Raw genomic sequence first — 16,975 nt, forward strand, 5'->3', positions numbered from 1 at the left:
TACTGCTTTCACACCCATTACTGAAATGTTCCTGAAGCTCTAAATGTTTATCTTTAACTGCTGTTGTATTATCACAGACTGGTGTTAGTCACAGATAACATGAACTCTAAATGTCAGTAGTGTGCTCATTATTAATTCAAAAAGCACATAGCTTCTGAGCAACACTAAATAAAGGCGATTCTAACTCAGCCAAATGACACGATGGCTGTCTGGTTCCCCTCAGAATAACAGTAACACATCAAATTCTCAGTCTGCAACTCAACACATGTTTCCCCACCACAGCCTCTGTGGAGAAATAACAGTATTGTGCTTATGCTGCTGAGTCAATGAAAGGAAGATTGGTTTGCAAGATGAACCGGGCTGCGTTCACAACTCTGTAATATTTTGTCATCTTGGGCAGAGCAGTTGCCGTACCAAGCTGTGATGCATCCAGATAGGATGGTTTCTATGGTGCATCTGTAAAAATTGGCAAGAGTCTTTGTGAACACACCGAATTTAGATTTACATTTTATTGTCACATGTACTCATGTAAAAGTGGACAATGTCACTACACGTGGTACAAAATACCCAGGTACAAAATCTTAGTTACAGGAAGAGAGAAATAAAGAAATAAGTTAAAAAGTTCAGCACTCCAGTCTTCTTACCATAAAGTAAGGGCAGTACAGTGGCTCAGTGGTTAGCACTGCTGCCTCACAGTAACAGGGACCTGGGTTTGATTCCAGCTGAGGGCAACTGTCTGTGTGGAGTTTGCACATTCTCCCCTTGTGTGCGTGGGCTTCCTCCCACAATCCAAAGATGTGCAGGTCAGGTCAGGTGAATTGGCCGTGCTAACTTAACTATCGTGTGAGATGCATTAGTCAGGGGTAAATATAGGGTCGGTGAATGGGCCTGGTTGGTTGCTCTTTGGAGGGATGATGTGGAGAAAGTGAGGACTGCAGATGCTGGAGATCAGAGCTGAAAATCGCAGCAGGTCAGGCAGCATCCAAGGAGCAGGAGAATTGACGTTTCGGGCATAAGCCATTCTGATTCCTGAAGAAGGGCTTATGCCCTAAACATCGATTCTCCTGCTCCTTGGATGCTGCCTGACCTGCTGCGCTTTTCCAGCAGCATATTTTTCAGCTCAGGAGGGATGGTGTGAACTTGTTGGGTTGAAGGGCTTGTTTCCATCAAGTAGGGAATCTAGTCTAAAAGTAGAAAAATAAGGAAATAAAGTTAAAATGTCAAACATAGTCATCCTTTCTCAAGCCATGGACTTGCAGATGCTCCAAACTGGGCTTCTCTGTTGAAGAGCCCCTGGTCAGAGGTGGCATAATATGGCTGAAGTCACAGAATTAGCTTGCCTGATTGAGTCTTAAAATGAGGTCATAAGGTAGCACAAAAGGAATTTTGCAAAGCAGTTATCCCAAGGTAACAGGGTCTACTTTGAACAAAGAATCATATAAGTTAATATGCAGAACATTCTGTAAAAGAAAAGCCGCAGTTGTGGTAGGAGACAGTTTGATAAGAGATCTGTGAGGACAGGCAGCCTGAGGTTTGCAGCAAGCATTAATTTTTTAAAAAAGTATGGTCCCACGACAGAGACAAATGAGAAGACTTATGAGTAACAGTATTCTAACCTTAGGGAGGTCAGCGAGCAGAGCTTGTCTACTGAGTTAGTATGGGTAGACGTCAGAAACAGGAAAGGAACAGTTGGGAGTTTCCTGTTGACCCCACAATAGCAACAGAGATATGGGGGAGCAGATTGAGAGGTATATTTTGGAAAGGTGTAGAAGTACCAGGGTTGTTGTCATGAATGGCTTCAACTTCCCTAATATTGATTGGAACCACCTTAGTGCAAATAGTTTGGATGGAGCAGATTTTGTCAGGTGTGTCCAGAAAGGGTTCCTGACTCAATATGTAGATAGGCTGACTAGAGGGGAGGCCATATTGGATTTGGTGTTGGCAACAAATCAGGTCAGATGTCTCGGTGCCAGAACATTTCGGTGAGAGTAATATAGGCTATTAGATTAGACTCCCTACTGTGTGGAAATAGGCTCTTCAGCACACCAGCCCTCCGAAGAGTAACCCAACCAGATCTTTTCCTCCACCCTACATTTTCCCCAGACTAATGCACCTAACACTATGGGCAATTTAGCATGGCCAATTCACCTAACCTGTACATCTTTGGATTGTGGGAGGAAACTGGAGCAACTGGAGGAAACCCACGCAGACACGGGGAGAATGTGTAAACTCCACACAGTCACCCGAGGCAGGAATTGAGCTTGGGTCCCTGGCGCTGTGAAGCAGCAGTGCTTACCACTGAGCTCCTATGCCGTCCACAGTCATGGAGTCATGGAGAGGGATAAGAGCAGATCATATGGAAAAGTATTTAACTTGTGGAGGGGGAATTACAATGCTATTAGGCAGGAACTGTGGATCATAAATTGGGACCAGAAAGTCACAGGGAAATGCATGCCAGAAATGTGGAGGCTGTTTAGGGAGCACTTGCTGCGAATGCTGGATGGGTTTGTCCCAATGAGGCAAGGAAGGGATGGTAGGATGAAGGAACCTTGGATAACAAGAGATGTGGAACATTTAGTTAAGAGGAATAAGGGAAAAACTTAAGGTTGAGGGAAAAAGGATCATTCAGGGATCTAGAGAGTTACAAGGTAGCCAGGAAGGAACTGAAGAATGGATTCAGGAGAGCTAGAAGAGGGCATAAAAAAGCCTAAGCATGTAGGATTAAGGAAAACCTCAAGGAGTTCCACAGTTATGTGAGGAACAAGGGGATAGCCAGAGTGAGGGTAGGGCTGATCAGGGATAGTGGAGGAGACTTGTGCCTGGAGTTGGAGGAGATGGGGAGGTCCTTAATGCATACTTTGCTTCAGTATTCACTAGACAGAGGGACCTCGACATTTGTGAGGACAGCGCGAAACAAACTGATACGCTCGAGCAGGTTGTGTTAAGAAGGAGGATGGGTTGGAAATTGTGAAACACGTAAGGATAGATAAGAGAAGAGATTGCTGTGCCCTTGGCAATAATCTTTGCCTCCTCACCGTCCACTGGAGTACGGCCAGATGATTGGAGGATGGCAAATGTTATTCTCTTGCTCAAGAAAGACAATCAGGATAACCCTAGGAATTATAGACTAGTCAGTCTTCTGTAGTGTTGGGCAAATTATTGGAAAAATTCTGAGAGGCAGGATTTGTGATTACTTGAAAAAGCATTGTTTGATTAGAGATCATTAGCATGGCTGTGAGAGCGGCAGGTCATGCCTCACAAGCCTTATTGAATTCGTTGAGGATGTGACAAAATATATTGATGAAGGGAGTGCGGTGGATGTGGTGTACATGGATTTTAGCAAGGTGTTTGATGAGGTTCCCCATGATAGGCTCATTCAGAAAGTAAGGAGGCAGGAAATTTGGCTGTCTAAATGCAGAACTGGCTGGCCCATAGAAGACAGAGGGTGGTAGTAGGCGAAAAGTATTCATCCAGGAGCTTGGTGATCAGTGGTGTTCCGCAGGGATCTGTTCTGGGACCTCTGCTGTCTGTGGTTTTTATAAATGACTTGGATGAGGAATTGGAAGGGTGGGTTAGTAAGTTTGTTGATGACATGAAGGTTGGTACGTTAGTGAGTAGTGAGGAGGGCTGTTGTAGGTTGCAACAGGACATTGACAAGATGCAGAGCTGGGCAGAGAAGTGGCAGATGGAGTTCAACCTGGAAAAGTGTGAAGTGATTCATTTTGGAAGGTGAATCGGGATGCAGATTACAGGGATAAAGGCAGGATTCTTGACAGTGTGGAGGAACAGAGGGATCTTGGCATCCATATCTATAGATCCCTCAAAGTTGCCAACTAAGTTGATTGGGTCGTAAAGAATATGTTTGGTGTGTTAGCTTCCATCAGCAGAGCTATTGAGCTTCAGAACCACGAGGTTCTGCGGCAGCTCTATAAAGCCCCGGTTAGACCACACTTGGAATGTTGTGTTCAGTTCTGACCATCTTATATTAGTAAGGATGTGGAAGCTTTAGAGAGGGTGCAGAGGAGATTTACCAGGATGCTGCCTGGACTGAAGGTCTTGTCTTATGAATAAAGGTCGAGGGAGCTTGGACTTTTCTCATTAGAGCGAAGAGGGTGAGAGGTGACTTGTTAGAGGTGGACAAGATGATGAGAGTATAGAGAGAATTTTTCCCAGATCTGAAATGTCTATCACGCGGGGGCATAATTTTAAGGTAATTGGAGGAAGGTTTAGGGGAGATGTCAGAGGTGGGTTCTTTACACAGAGAGCGGTGGGTATGTGGAATGCACTGCCAGCAGTGGGAGTAAAGTCAGATATATTAGGAACATTTAAGTGACTCTTGGATAGGAACATGGATGATAATAAATTGAAGGGTGTATAGGTTAGCTTGATCTTAGAGTAGGGTAAAAGGCCAACATTGAGGGCTGTAGGGCCTGTACTTTGATGTACTGTTCTATGATTGATTAGGTCTAACCTTATAGCTTTATTGGAACTGATGGTACAACTTTTACAACATTTAATAAAAATTAATATCCTTTAATATTTCTAGAAATGAAGGTAGTAAACACTGATTTTAAAAGGCCCTTACATGAAAGATAAGTATAAGAGAAAGAAACTGTTCACAACTCATTAGCTAAAGAATGCTAACAGTAGGTGTAACAATAAAACTTTATATATAACTAACATGAGATTAGAGCTATTATTATGAATCTTATAGCAATTAGTAAGAACTAACCTCTTTTTGTCTCTCCTGTGATTAGGAGAGTGGGAAATATAAGATGAATAATAGAATTTAACTGGAATAACAGTGAATAACAGAATTCAAGCAGTCCTTAGAGACATGCAAGTCTGAGAATATAATTCATCGGGTACACTGTAAGAACCAAAAGCCTGATGATACGATGTCCAGTAAACATCTCGAGGTCATGGGGAACCTAGGGCTATTGATAAGTGTGCCCATCATTGATCAGGTGTCTCACAGGATTGGATGCATAGATTAAGGGGGAAGCAAAATGACAGTGTTGCATGTAATAACTGTAACATGAAAAGTATAAAAATGTTGAAGTGACAGGGGATATCCATGCAGCATTGTCTTCTCTTCCGACCTGAGATTAATAGGGCGATGGGGCCCCATGTGAAGGACAGATTCGGAGCAATCTGTGGCCTCACCCTTATGTGTGATAAAGAGCTCGAATAAAGATTGATTGTACTGCTGCACACAGAACTCAAGACTGTTCTTTGCCATTGCTCTCCCCACACTGGGCATTCTTTCACCCGCATTGGGCTAAGACCCACCCAAGCATGCCAGGCATCACCGCTGCTTGCAGGGCTTCAGCCCCAACTGTCACTGACTGCCTCTGACCACTGCTGCCATAATCTTTCACCATCACCATCACCATCAGCCACTGACACCAACTGGGCTCACGCTGGGCCCAGCTGCTGCCACACTCCTTAACCGCCATTGCCTGCACAGCTCCAGTTTTCCACATGCTTGAAGTCCAGGCTGGGCCTACTCTTGCCCGAGCAGAGCCTACTCCAGGTCTGCGCTGGGCTTTCTTGAGGTCAGGGAGGTCTGCTACCGATGACACTGAGCTCAAAAGGTAAGTGAGGAAAATAGAAGAGAGAAAAGAAATGAGAAAAAAAAAAGAAAAACTGCCAGAGAGGATGACCTCTGACTCAGGAGCCCCAGAATCTCCTTCGCCTCTGACAAAGACCGGGTTCATGAATGCCCTTTAGGAATGGGGAAATCTAAATTCCTTACCTGGTTTGGCCTACATGTAACTCCAAACCCACAGCACTGGAATGGCATAGGAGGCCACTCAGTTTAAGGACAATTTGGGATGGGCACCAAATGCTGGCAATGAGACCCACATACCATGACACTTTTAAGAAAATAACAACTGTCTTGCAGAGCGATATAGAAAGAATCATGGAAGAAGGCCAATTTATTGGAAAGCATCAATCAGAATTAGAATTAGCATTATTGTCACATTCTCATGTGAGTACAATGAAAGGTTTACAAGTTGCTACTTATGGTTCCATCTGAGGCCCCAAGTTGCCTCGGTACAGATTCTTAAGTGCAAATTCTCAGAGGAAAAATGAGAGAAATAAACAAATAAAAAGTCCAGCAATAAATTAGAAAAATAGAGAAATAAGAGATCCGAATAGCATTCCTTTCAACCTCAATCTCGTCAGGCTTCACCTCAAAACCAGGAGTTTGAATCCATGCTGGGACCAGGAGTTCAGGTCCACACTGAAGCCAGGAGTCAAGTCCACGCTGAGACCGGGAGTTCAAGTCCACACTGAGGCTGGGAGTCTGAGTCCACACTGAGGCCGGGAGTCTGAGTCCACACTGAGGCCGGGAGTCCGAGTCCACACTGAGGCTGGGAGCTCAAGTCCATACTGAAGCCGAGAGTCTGAGTCCACGTTGAGGCCGGGAGATCGGGTCCACACTGGGGCCGGGAGCTCGAGTCCACACTGAGACTGGGAGATCGAGTCCGCACTGAGGCTGTACTTCCGACTCCACACTGAGGCCGGGAGTCTGACCCCACATCGAGGCCAGAAGTTCGAGTCCCACTCTAAGGCCGGGAGATCGGGTCCACGTTGAGGCCAGATGATCGAATCCTTGCTGAGGCCAGGAACACGAGTCCACACTGAGGCCAGGAGTCTGAGTCCACACTGAGACCGGGAGACTGAGTCCACATTGAGGCCAGGAGTCTGAGTCCACACTGAGGCCAGTTGTTTGAGTCCACACTGAGGCCGGGAGTTCAAGTCCACGCTGAGCCAAGGTGTTTGTGTCCATGCTAAGGCCTGGAGTTTGAGTCCACACTGAGGCCGGGAGATCGGGTCCACAGTGAGGCTGGATGTTTGAGTCCATACTGAGGCTGGGAGATCAAGTCCCACTAAGGCCGGGATTTTGAGTCCATACTGAGGCCGGGATTTTGAGTCCACACTGAGGCCAGGAGATCGAGTCCACACTGAGGCCGGGGCTTTGAGACCATGCTGAGGCTGGGGCTTTGAGTCCACACTGAGGCCGGGTGTTGGGGTCCACACTGAAGTCAGGAGTTTGGGTCCACATTGAGACCAGGAGCCCAAGTCCCCATTGAGGCCGGGGTTTCGAGTCCACATTGAGGCTGCAGGTCCGAGTCCATGCTGAGACCGGGAGTCTGAGTCCACAGTCAAGCTGGGAGTTTGAGACCACACTGAGGCCAGGATTATGAATCCATACTGATGCCGGGGGTTCAAATCCAAGCCGAGGCCATGAGTTCGAGTCCACACCGAGGCCAGGTGTCCAAGTCCACAGTGAGATCGGGAGACCGAGTCCTCATTGAGGCCAGGAGTTTGCGTCCAAATTGAGGCCGAGAGATCGAGTCCACACTGAGGCAGGGAGATCGAGTCCACACGGAGGTCGGTAGATCGGGTCCAGGCTGAGGCCGGAAGTTCAAGTCCACACTGAGGCAGGGAGATTGAGTCCGCACTGAGGCCGTACTTCCGAGTCCACACTGAGGCCGGGAGTCTGACCCCACATCGAGGCCAGAAGTTCGAGTCCACACTGAGGCCAGGAGTTCAGGTCCAAGCTGAGCCAAGGGGTTTGTGTCGTGCTCCCGCGAGGAGGTTGAGCAATTCATCAACTTCACCAACACATTCCACCCTGACCTTAAATTTACCTGGACCATCTCTGACGCCTCCCTCCCCTTCCTGGACCTCTCCATCTCCATTAATGATGACTGACTTGACACTGACATTTTTTACAAACCCACCGACTCCCACAGCTACCTGGATTACACCTCTTCCCACCCTATCTCTTGCAAAAATTGTTGTGGTTCTGTTCGCCGAGCTGGAAGTTTTTGCTGCAAACGTTTCGTTCCCTGGCTAGGGAACATCATCAGTGCTATTGGAGCCTCCTGTGAAGCGCTGCTTTGATGTTTCTTCCGGTATTTATAGTGGTTTGTTCTTGCCGCTTCCGGGTGTCAGTTTCAGCTGTAGTAGTTTGTATGTGGGGTCCAGGTTGATGTGTCTGTTGATGGATCTTCTTGCCGTTTCCGGGTGTCAGTTTCAGCTGTAGTGGTTTGTATATGGGGTCCAAGTCTATGTGTCTGTTAATGGAGTTTGTGGATGAATGCCATGCCTCTAGGAATTCCCTGGCTGTTCTCTGTCTGGCTTGTCCTATGATGGTAGTGTTTTCCCAGTCAAATTCATGTTCCTGGTTGTCTGAGTGTATGAGACACATCAACCTGGACCCCACATACAAACTACTACAGCTGAAACTGACACCTGGAAGCGGCAAGAACAAACCACTATAAATACCGGAAGAAACATCAAAGCAGCGCTTCACAGGAGGCTCCAATAGCACTGATGATGTTCCCTAGCCAGGGAACGAAACGTTTGCAGCAAAAACTTCCAGCTCGGCGAACAGAACCACAACAATGGACACCCGAGCTACAAATCTTCAACCAGACTTTCTTGCAAAAATGCCATCCCGTATTCCCAATTCCTCCGCCTCCGCTGTATCTGCTCCCAGGAGGACCAGTTCCACCATAGAACACATCAGATGGCCTCCTTCTTTAGAGACCGCAATTTCCCTTCCCACATGGTTAAAGATGCCCTCCAACACATCTCGTCCACATCCCGCACCTCCGCCCTCAGACCACACCCCTCCAACCGTAACAAGGACAGAACACCCCTGGTGCTCACCTTCCACCCTAACAACCTTCGCATAAACCAAATCATCCGCCGACATTTCCGCCACCTCCAAACAGACCCCACCACCAGGGTTATATTCCCCTCCCCACCCCTTTCCACCTTCCGCAAAGACCGTTCCCTCCGTGACTACCTGGTCAGGTCCACGCCCCCCTATGACCCACCCTCCCCTCCTGGCACTTTCCCCTGCCACCGCAGGAACTGTAAAACCTGTGCTCACACCTCCTCTCTCACCTCCATCCAAGGCCCTAAAGGAGCCTTCCATATCCACCAAAGTTTTACCTGCACATCCACTAATATCATTTATCGTATCCGTTGCTCCCGATGCGGTCTCCTCTACATTGGGGAGACTGGGCGCCTCCTAGCAGATCGCTTTAGGGAACATCTCTGGGACACCCGCACCAATCAACCACACCGCCCCGTGGCCCAACATTTCAACTCCCCCTCCCACTCTGCCGAGGACATGGAGGTCCTGGGCCTCCTTCACCGCTGCTCCCTCACCACCAGACGCCTGGAGGAAGAACCGCCTCATCTTCTGCTTCGGAACACTTCAACCCCAGGGCATCAATGTGGACTTTAACAGTTTCCTCATTTCCCCTTCCCCCACCTCACCCTAGTTCCAAACTTCCAGCTCAGCACTGTCCCCATGACTTGTCCGGATTTGTTCTACCTGCCTATCTCCTTTTCCACCTATCCACTCCACCCTCTCCTCCCTGACCTATCACCTTCATCTCCTCCCCCACTCACCCATTGTACTCTATGCTACTCTCTCCCCACCCCCACCCTCCTCTAGCTTATCTCTCCACGCTTCAGGCTCTCTGCATTTATTCCTGATGAAGGGCTTTTGCCCAAAACGTTGATTTCGCTGCTCGTTGGATGCTGCCTGAACTGCTGTGCTCTTCCAGCACCACTAATCTGGAATCTGGTTTCCAGCATCTGCGTCATTGTTTTTATCTGTTTGTGTCCACACCAAGGCCTGGAGTTTGAGTCCATACTGAGGCCAGGTGTTCGGGTCCACATTGAGACCAGGAGCCCAAGTCCCCATTGAGTCCAGGTTTCGAGCCCACGTTGAGGCTGCAGGTCCGAGTCCATGCTCAGGCCGGAAGTCCGAGTCCACGGTGAAGCTGGGAGTTTGAATCCACACTGAGGCCAGGAGTGTGAATCCACACTGATGCTGGGGGTTCAAATCCAAGCTGAGGCCGGGAGTTCCAGTCCACACTGAGGCCGAGAGACCGAGTCCAAACTGAGACCAGGAGATCGAGTCCACACTGAGGCTGGGAATTTGAGTCCACGCTGAAGCCGGAAGTTCAAATCCACACTGAGGCCGGGACTTTGAGTCCACACTGAGGCCGGGATTTTGAGTCCACACTGAGGCCGGGAGTTTGAGACCACACTGAGGCTGGGGCTTTGAGTCCACACTGAGGCCGGGTGTTGGGGTCCACACTGAGGCCGGGTGTTGGAGTCCACACTGAAGTCAGGAGTTTGGGTCCACATTGAGACCAGGAGCCCAAGTCCCCATTGAGGCCTAGGTTTCGAGTCCACATTGAGGCTGCGGGACCGAGTCCATGCTGAGACCGGGAGTCTGAGTCCACAGTCAAGCTGGGAGTTTGAGACCACACAGAGGCCAGGAGTGTGAATCCACACTGATGCTGGGGGTTCGAATCCAAGCTGAGGCCATGAGTTCGAGTCCACACCAAGGCCAGGCGTCCGAGTCCACATTGAAGCCAGGAGTTTGCGTCCAAATTGAGGCCAGGAGATCGAGTCCACGCTGAGGTCGGGAGTTCGAGTCCTTGCTGAGGCCAGGAGTCCGAGTCCACACTGAGTCTGGGAGATCGGGTACACACCGAGGCCGGGAGATCGAGTCAATGCTGAGGCCGGGTGTTTCAATCCATGCTGAGGCCAGGAGTCTGAGTCCACACTGAGGCCGGGTGTTTGAGTCCACACTGAGGCCGGGAGTTCAAGTCCACGCTGAGCCAAGGTGTTTGTGTCCACACTAAGGCCTGGATTTTGAGTCCACATTGAGGCCGTAAGTTTGAGTCAACGCTGAGACTGGGAATCTGAGTTCACGCTGAGGCCGCGGGTTCGAGTCCCACACTAAGGCCGGGAGATCAAGTCAACACTGAGCCTGGGAGTTCGAGTCCACGCTGAGGCCGGGGGTTTGAGTCTATGCTGAGGCCAGGAGCTCATGTCCATATTGAGGCTGGGCGTTTGAGTCCACACCGAGGCTGCGAGTTCGGGTCCCACACTAAGGCCGGGAGATCAAGTCCACACTGAGATCGGGAGTTTGAGTCCACGCTGAGGCTGGGAGTTTGAGTCCACACTGAGGCCGGGAGATCAAGACAACACTGAGGCCGGGTGATGATCGGGTCCACACTGAGGCCGGGGGTTCGAGTCCACGCTGTGGCCGGGAATCCTAGTCCACACTGAGGCCAGGAGTTCGAGTCCCACACTAAGGCCGGGAGATCAAGTCAAAACTGAGGCCAAGAGTTCAAGTCCACGCTGAGGCCAGGAGGTCAGGTCCACGCTGAGGCCGGGTTTGAGTCCATGCTGAGACCAGGAGTCTTAGTCCAAGCTAACGCTGGGTGTGTGGGTCCATGCTGTGGCCGGGGGTCTGAGTCCACACTGAGGCCGGAAGTCTGACCCCACATCGAGGCCAGAAGTGTGAGTCCACACTGAGGCCAGGAATTCAGGTCCTCGCTGAGCCAAGGGGTTTGTATCCACACTAAGGCCTGGAGTTTGAGACCACACTGATGCCAGGAGTCCTAGTCCACACTGAGGCCGGGGGTTCGAGTCCACACTGAGGACAGGATTTTGAGTCCACAATGAGGCCAGGAGTTCGAGTCCCACACTAAGTCCAGGAGATCAAGTCAACACTGAGGCCGGGAGTTCGAGTCCACGCTGAGGCCAGTTGTTCGAGTCCACACTGAGGCCGAGAGTCCGGGTCCATGCTGAGGCCAGGAGTTTGAGTCCATGCTGTGGCCGGGCACTCAAGTCCATACTGGGGCCGGGAGTCCGAGTCCAAGCTGAGACTGGGAGATCGAGTCCACACTGAGGACGGGGGTTCGAGTCCACATTGAGGCCGGGAGTCTGAGTCCACGCTGAGGCCAGGCGTCCTAGTCCACACTAAGGCCGGGAGTCTGACCCCACATCGAGGCCAGAAGTTCGAGTCCACACTGAGGCCAGGAGTCTGACCCCACATCGAGGCTAGAAGTTCGAGACCACACTGAGAACGGGTGTTCAGGTCCTCGCTGAGTCAAGATGTTTGTGTCCACACTAAGGCCTGGAGTTTGAGTCCATACTGAGGCCAGGAGTCTGAGTCCATAGTCAAGCTGGGAGTTTGAGACCACACTGATGTCGGGAGTCCGAGTCCACACTGAGGCCGTAAGTTCAAGTCCACACTGAGGCTGGGAGTGTGAGTTCACGCTGAGGCCGGGGGTTCGAGTCCACGCTGAAGCCGGAAGTCCTAGTCCCCACTGAGGGCAGTTTGAGTCCATGCTGAGGCCGGGAGTTCGAGTCCCACACTAGGGCCAGGAGATCAAGTCCACACTGAGGCCGGGAGTTCGAGTCCCACACTAAGGCCGGGAGATCAAGTCCACGCTGAGGCCAGTATATAGAGTCCACACTGAGGCAGAGAGTCTGAGTTCATGCTGAGGCCAGGGCTTCGAGTGCCACACTAAGGCCGGGAGATCGAGTCCACACTGAGGCCAGGAGATCAAGTCCACACTGAGGCCAGTATATCGAGTCCACACTGAGGCAGAGAGTCTGAGTTCATGCTGAGGCCAGGGCTTCGAGTGCCACACTAAGGCCGGGAGATCGAGTCCACACTGAGGCCGGGAGTCCTCGTCCACACTGAGGCTGTACGGTTGAGTCCACGCTGAGGCCAAGAGTCTGAGTTCATGCTGAGGCCGGGGGTTCGAGTCCACACTGATGCCGGGAGTCGTAGTCCACACTGAGGCCGTAAGTTCGAGTCCACACTGAGGCTGGGAGTCTGAGTTCACGCTGAGGCCAGGAGATCGGGTCCACACTGAGGCTGGGTGTTCGAGTCCTTGCTGAGGCCAAGAGTCCGAGTCCACACTGAGGCCAGGAGACCGAGTCGACATTGAGGCTGGGAGTTTGAGTCCACGTTGAGGCCGGGAGATCGAGTCCACACTGAGGCCGGGAGTTTGAGTCCAAGCTAAGGCCAGGGGTTCGAGTCTGCACTGAGGCCAGGAGACCGAGTCCACACTAAGGCCAGTAGATCGGGTTCACGCTGAGGCTGGGTGTTCGAGTCCTTGCTGAGGCCAGGATTCCGAGTCCACACTAAGGCCGGGAGTCCGAGTCCACACTAAGGCCAGGAGTTTGAGTCCAAGCTGAGGCCGGGTGCTCGAGTCCACTTGATCTTCCGGTCTCAGTGTGGATTAGGACTCCCGGCATCAGTGTGGTCTCCGACTCCCAGCTTGACTGTGGATTCGGACTCCTGGCCATAGTATCGACTCAAACTCCAGGCCTTAGTGCAGACACAAACACCTTGGCTCAGCGTGGACCTGAACTCCCGGCCTCAGTGTGGACTCGAACTTCTGGCCTCGATGTGGGGTCAGACTCCCGGCCTTAATGTGGGACTTGAACTCCTGGCCTCAGTGTGGACTCAAAATCCTGGCCTCAGTGTGGACAAGGAATCCTGGACACAGCATGGACTCAATCTCCCGGCCTCAGCGTGGACCCGACGTCCTGGCCTCAGCGGGGACTCGGACTCTCGGTCTCAGTGTGGACTTGAACACCTGGCCTCAGCGTGGACCCCATCACCTGGCCTCAGCCTGGACTCAAACTCCCAGCCTCAGTATAAACATGAGCTCCTGGCCTCAGCATGGACTGAAACTTCTGGCCTTAGCGTGGACCCGACCTTCTGGACTCAGCGTAGTCTCAAACTCCCGGCCTCAGTTTTGACTTGATCTCCCGGCCTTAGTGTGGGACTTGAACTCCTGGCCTCAGTGTGGACTCAAAATCCTGGCCTCAGTGTGGATAGGATTCCCAGCCTCAGTGTGGACTCGATCTTACGGCCTCAGTGTGGACTAGACTCCCGTCATCAGTGTGGTCTCAAACTCTCAACTTGACTGTCGACTCGGACTACCGGCCTCAGTATGGACTCAAACTCCAGGCCTTAGTGTGGACACAAACACCTTGGCTCAGCGTGGACCTGAACTCCCAGCCTCAGTGTGGACTCGAACTTCTGGCCTTGTTGTGGGGTCAGACTCCCGGCTTCAGTGTGGACTCAGCTCCCCGGCCTCAGCATGGATCCAAAAACACCCAGCCTCAGCGTGGACCCGACCTCCTGGCCTCAGCGTGGACTCTGACTTTCGGCCTCAGCAAGGACTCGAACACCCGGTCTCAGCGTGGACTTGAACTCCCGGCCTCAGTGTGGACCCGATCACCTGGCCTCAGCGTGAACTCAGACTGTTGGTGTCAGTGTGGACTCAAACACTGAGGACGAGAATCTTAGTCCACACTGAGGCCAGGATTTTGAGTCCACACTGAGGCCAGGAGTTCAAGTCCCACACTAAGGCCGGGAGATCAAGTCAACACTGAGGCCGGGAGTTCGAGTCCACGCTGAGGCCAGGAGGTCGGGTCCACGCTGAGGCCGGGAGTCTGACCCCACAAGAGGGCCAGAAATTCGAGTCCACACTGAGGCCGGGAGTCCAGGTCCACGCTGAGCCAAGGTGTTTGTGTCCACACTAAGGCCTGGAGTTTGAGTCCATACTGAGGCCGGGAGTCCGAGTCCACGCTGAGGTCAGGAGGTCGGGTCTACGCTGAGGCCGGGTGTTTGAGTCCATGCTGAGGCCAGGAGCTCATGTCAGTACTGAGGCCAGGAGTTCTAGTCCACACTGAGGTCGGGAGTCCTAGTCCACACTGAGCCCAGGACTTTGTGTCCACACTAAGGCCGGGAGATCAAGTCAACACCGAGGCCGGGAGTTCAAGTCCATGCTGAGGCCAGGAGGTCGGGTCCACGCTGAGGCCGGGTGTTTGAGTCCATGCTAAGGTCGGGGATCTGAGTCCATGCTGAGGCCAGGAGTCTGACCCCACATCGAGGCCAGAAGTTCGAGTCCACACTGAGGCCGAGAGTTCAGGTCCACGCTGATCCAAGATGTTTGTGTCCGTCCACACTAAGGCCTGGAGTTTGAGTCCATACTGAGGCCAGGAGTCTGAGTCCACGCTGAGGCCAGGTGTTTGAGTCCATACTGAGGCCAGGTGTTCGGGTCCACACTGAGGCTAGGAGTTTGGGTCCACATTGAAACCAGGAGCCCAAGTCCACATTAAGGCCGGGAGTTCAAGTCCACGGTGAAGCTGGGAGTTTGAGTCCACACTGAGGCCAGGAGTGTGAATCCACACTGATGCCGAGGTTTTGAATCCAAGCCAAGGCCGTGAGTTCGAGTCCACACTGAGGCCAGGAGTCCGAGTCCACACTGAGGCCAGGAGTCCGAGTCCACACTGAGGCTGGGAGTTCGAGTCCACACTGAGTCCAGGAGCTCGAGTGCATACTGAGGCCGGGAGTCCTAGTCCACGCTGAGGCTGGGAGTTCGAGTCCACACTGAGGCCAGGAGTCCGAGTCCACACTGAGGCTGGGAGTTCGAGTCCACACTGAGGCCGGGAGATCAAGTCCATGCTGAGGCCAGGCATCCGAGTACACACTGAGGCCAGGAGATCTTGTTCATGTTGACACCGGGTATTCGAGTGCTTGCTGAGCCAGGGAGCCCGAGTCCATACCGAGGCCGGGAGTTTGAGTCCATGCTGAGGCCGGGAGTCTGAGTCCACACTGACGCCGGTAGCTCAAGTCCATACTGAAGCTGGGGATTTGAGTCCACATTGAGTCCGAGAGTCTGAGTCCACGCTGAGGCCAGGAGATCAAATCCACACTGAGGCCAGGCGTCCGAGTCCACTCTGAGGCCAGGAGTTTGGGTCCACAATGAGACCAGGAGCCCAAGTCCCCATTGAGGCCAGGAGTTGAGTCCACATTGAGGCTGCGGGACCGAGTCCATGCTGAGGACAGGAGTCCGAGTCCACAGTGAAGCTGGGATTTTGAGACCACACTGAGGCCAGGAGTGTGAATGCACACTGATGCCGGGGGTTCGAATCTAAGCCGAGACCGTGAGTTCGAGTCCACACTGAGGCCAGGCGTCCGAGTCCACACTGAGACCGGGAGACCGTGTCCACATTGAGGCCAGCAGATCGAGCCCATGCTAGGTCGGTAGATCAAGTCCACACTGAGGCCTGGAGATCGAATCCACACTGAGGCCAGGAGATTGAGTCCACACTGAGGCCAGGGGTCTGAGTCCACACTGAGACCGGAAGACCGAGTCCACATTGAGGCTTGGAGTTTGAGACCACGTTGAGGCCGGAAGTTCAAGTCCACACTGAGGCCAGGAGCTCGAGTTCACACTGATTCAGGTAGATCGAATCCATACTGAGGTCGGGAGAGCAGGTCCACGCTGAGAACATAGAACGTAGAACATAGAAAAATACAGCGCAGTACAGGCCCTTCGGCCCTCGATGTTGCACCGACCGAAGCCTACCTAACCTACACTAGCCCAATAACCTCTATATGCTTATCCAATGCCCGCTCGAATGACCATAAAGAGGGAGAGTCCACCACTGATACTGGCAGGGCATTCCATGAACTCACAACCCTTCTGAGTAAAGAATCTACCCCTAACATCTGTCCTATACCAACCCCCCCTTAATTTAAAGCTGTGTCCCCTAGTAACAACTGACTCCATACGCGGAAAAAGGCTCTCACTGTCAACCCTATCTAAACCCCTAATCATCTTGTACACCTCTATCAAATCTCCCCTAAACCTTCTTTTCTCCAATGAGAACAGCCCCAAGTGCCTCAGCCTTTCCTCATACAATCTTCCTACCATGCCAGGCAACATCCTGGTAAACCTCCTCTGCACCCATTCCAGTGCCTCCACATCCTTCCTATAGTATGGCGACCACAATTGCACACAATACTCCAGATGCGGCCGCACCAGAGTCTTATACAACTGCAACATGACCTCAGGACTCCGGAACTCAATTCCTCTATCAATACCAGTACACCATATGCCTTCCTCACAGCTCTATTTACCTGGGTGGCAACTTTCAGAGATCTGTGTACATGGACACCAAGATTCCTCTGCTCATCCACACTACCAAATAGCCTACCATTAGCCCAGTAATCCATCTTCTTGTTACTCCTACCAAAGTGAATCACTTCACACTTAGCTACATTGAACTCCATTTGCCACCTTTCTGCCCAGCTCTGCAA

The sequence above is a fragment of the Hemiscyllium ocellatum genome, chromosome 7 (assembly GCF_020745735.1).
Source record: "Hemiscyllium ocellatum isolate sHemOce1 chromosome 7, sHemOce1.pat.X.cur, whole genome shotgun sequence".
Lineage (NCBI taxonomy): Eukaryota > Metazoa > Chordata > Chondrichthyes > Orectolobiformes > Hemiscylliidae > Hemiscyllium > Hemiscyllium ocellatum.